The sequence below is a fragment of the Crocuta crocuta genome, unplaced genomic scaffold (assembly GCF_008692635.1).
Source record: "Crocuta crocuta isolate KB4526 unplaced genomic scaffold, BGI_CrCroc_1.0 scaffold2119, whole genome shotgun sequence".
NCBI lineage: Eukaryota > Metazoa > Chordata > Mammalia > Carnivora > Hyaenidae > Crocuta > Crocuta crocuta.
The window spans coordinates 285,143-288,990 of record NW_027530618.1 but is presented as its reverse complement, the minus strand read 5'-3'; positions in this window follow the sequence as shown (position 1 = coordinate 288,990).

The window sequence follows — 3,848 nt, the reverse complement described above, 5'->3', positions numbered from 1 at the left end:
TTACCAACTTTTCATGTGCCTGTTAACCATCTGTATGCCTTTTTTGCAAATATTCAGATTCTCTGTTCATTGTTTAATTGAAGTGTTTTTTTTATTTTTGCTGAGTTATATGAGCAAAATTTCTCATATCTTTATGTACTTTGGATATTAACCCCTTATTGGATTACTTATTACTGAATGAATATATGTTTTGCAAATATAGTTTTTTTCCCATTCAGTAGGTTGTCTTTGCATTTTTTTGATGGTTTCCTTTGCTTTGCAGAAGTTTTTTAGTTTGATACAGTCTTACATGTTTATTTTTGCTTTTCTTGCCTTTGCTTTTGGAATTAGGTCCCAAAATATCCCCAAATTTGATGCCAGGGAAATTACTGTTGACATTTCCCTATAAGATTTTTTATGACTTCAGTTTCTATACAGGTCTTCAATCCATTTTGACTTAATATTTGTTTATGATGTGAGAGAGTAGAGTGGCTTCATTCTTTTGCATGTGGCTGTTCAGTTTTCCCAAAACCAGTTTAAAGAAATGATCCTTTCCCCATTATATGTTCTACCTTCTTTCTCATTAATTAATTGACTGTATATGTGTGGATTTACTTTTGAGCTCTCTGTTCTGTTTTATTGATCTGTTTTTATGCCAAAATATGTTATTTGGATTACTACAGCTCTATAATATAGTTTTACATCACATACAGTTTTATATGTGATGCCTCCAGCTTTCTTCTTGTTCCTCAAGATTTCTCTGGCTACTCAGGGTCTTTTATGGTTCCCTACAAATGTTAGGATTATTTGTTCTAGTTCTATGAAAAATGTCATTGTTATCTTGATAGGGATTATTACCTTCCAATACATGGAATATCTTTCAATCTATTTGTGCCTTTTTCCATTTCCTTCATCAATGTCTTAGAGTTTTCAGTGTATAGGTCTTTCATCTTCTTGGTTACCTTTATTTTTAGATATATTATTATGTTTGATGCAATTTTAAATGGAATTGTTTTCTTAATTTATCTTTCTGATAGTTTGTTTTTAGTGTATAGATTGCAACAGATTTTGCATTTTAATTTTCTACCCTGTGACTTCACCAAATTAAATTTGTTTGTTTGTTTTTATTTATTTTAATTTATTTCTGAGAGAGAGAGAGCAAGAGCGTGAGCGTGAGCAGGGGTGGGTCAGAGAGAGAGAAACACACAGAATCTGAAATAGGCGCCAGGCTCTGAGCTAGCTGTCAGCACAGATCCCAATGCGGGGCTCAAACCCACGAATCGTGAGATCATGACCTGAGCCGAAGTCGGATGCCCAACCGACTCAGCCACCCAGGTGCCCCATTAATTTATTGATTTTGACAGTTTGTATGTGTGTGTGTGTGTGTGTGTGTAGTCTTTTAAGGTTTTCTCTATATAATATCGTGTCATCAGCAAATAGTGAGTTTGACTTCTTCCTTTCCAATTTGGATGTCCTTTATCTATTTTTCTTACCTAATTTTTCTCCCTAGGACTTCCTAAACTATGTTGAATAAAAGTGATGAGAATAGGCATCCTTGTCTTGTTTCTGATCTCAGAGGAAAATCTTTCAGTATCAGTGATGTTAGCTGATGTGACCGAAGGGTTGATGGCCTGCCAAGAATTGCCTCTACAGTCGTTACAGTTCTTTGGACCCAGGACCCCAAGCCCCCTGGCTGCCAGAGCTGAGTGGTCAATGGGCATTGCCTGTGTGGACTATGCACACACCATGGTTCTAGGGAGGAGCTGGAGAGGTCAGGGCCAGGGCACACATGCTGATTTTCTGAGTTGAGACGTCTCATACCTGCAGGCACTATCAAGGGAGAGGGAGGGCACAAAAAGTGTTTGCCAGTACTTCTGTCCCAAGCAGAGCCCCAACAGTTCCTTGTCCCTCCACCAGCTGGTTTAGATTCGCAAACAAATATTCACATATAATCAGGTACTTTTTAAACTGCTGCCTTTGCACTGGCTCCCAGAGTGAGTGAATCAGCAAGAGAGCCCTTTTAAGAGAAGTATCTTATAGCCCTTTGGGCCTCATGGTTGTGAGTCTATTGGTTTTCAAAACCGGGCATTTGGGGGGCTTGTAGCTTCCTGAAGTGAGAGTGCCTAATATGGGACATGAACCCTTCGATCCTCAGGGTGAAGCTCTGAATTTGTGAGATCTCTTCCAATTGTGAGTCACGCCGCCAAGGGTAGGGATTTTGGCAAGACTGCACCTTTGTTTCTGCTACCCATCTTGATGTGATCCTTTTTACTGCTTATTGTGAAGAACCTGTTCAACTATTTTTCAGGTCTTTTCTAGAGAAAGTTGTTCCATACGTAGATTTGGTGTGTCCATGGGAGAAGGTGAGTTCAGGGTCTTACTATGCTACCATCCTGAATGGTCCCTTTCTTTGGTTTTACATGATTTATTTTTTAACCAAAGAGTCTTATAAGAAAACACTGTAGAAGTGACACTTGTAAAGAAAAATGTATTTTCATCTTTTGAATGACAATTTAATACAAAGTTAGTGGGACGCCTGGGTGGCTCAGTCAGTTAAGTAGCAGACTTTGGATCAGGTCACGATCTTGCAGTTTGTGAGTTTGAGCCCTGCCTCGGGCTCTGGGCTGACAGCTGGGAGCCTGGAGCCTGCCTCGGATTCTGTGTCTCCTTCTCTCTTTCTGCCCTCCCCTGCTCACTCTCTGTCTCTCAAAAAAATAAATAAATGTTAAAAAAATTATAAATAAATACAAAGTTAGTAAAGACAATGGTCATTTATTTTTTCCTTGAGCACTACTGCATATTGCCCATGTGTGTTAGTAGCCAAATGCATGGCAAGATTTACAGAGTGAAATAAAGAAAGATGTGGTGCATGTAGTCAAAATGATGGAGGATGACGTTTGTAATTCTGATGAACGTAGAGTTTCATGGAATTTGTATCTTTTCAATATGGAAACTGCCCTCTTTCTCTAAAAGAAAGGGGAATACCCATCAGTTCTGTATATCTAATGCCTTTATAACACAACTCAGAATTCTCAGATGGATACAGAAAAGAAAAACACAGACCAACGAATGCCTTTAGAATCAAACATGTGCCATGTGTCCTGAGTAGTGTGTCAGAAGCAAAAAATATATATTTTTTAAGTTGTGTGCATTTAAGGGCATAAATGACCATATTATGGAAATATAATGGACTAAAACTGAGCACTTAAAATAAGAGCATTGAGTAATTGCAGGCTTAGATACAAGACTACCACTCAATTCATATAATTGCTCTGATAGAACACATCCACACAGAATGAAAGTAACACAAGAAACTGAAGAAATCAGTGCCCCAAACAGAATAGATGGAGGTGGCCTGTCATGTCTGTGCTGTACTGAGACGGATCAGTAGACCTGATACTTGAACTCTGAATTTCTCCGTTTTTAGAGATGAAAGACACCATGAATAGACATCATACATTACATTTTCTAGGAATTTTTCAACTTTATTCCAACCTCCCACCTTCCCTGAGTGCATCAATATATATCTCAAAGCTCACCCTCAAACAGAATGTGTTAATATAATCATTATCACATCTTTCTAAATGAGAGAGCAGAAGGGGCACCAGGCATAAATTAAATTAAATTTTTCTCACTAGTCTGTTCACCAATACTGAAAAATATAATGCTTGTTTTCTGGGGGTTTTTTTGTTTTCGTTTTTTTTTTTTTTACCATGTTCTTCTTAACTAGGATAAAAAGCTAGGAGAGATTTATTGCCCACTGATCTTTGGAAAGAGTCCAGGGATAGTTTTTGTTCCTTGTCTTGGAGAAAGGAACATAACTGTAATTTTCTTAATTACGTGAGGTGCCACAAGTAAAAAGGTGACAG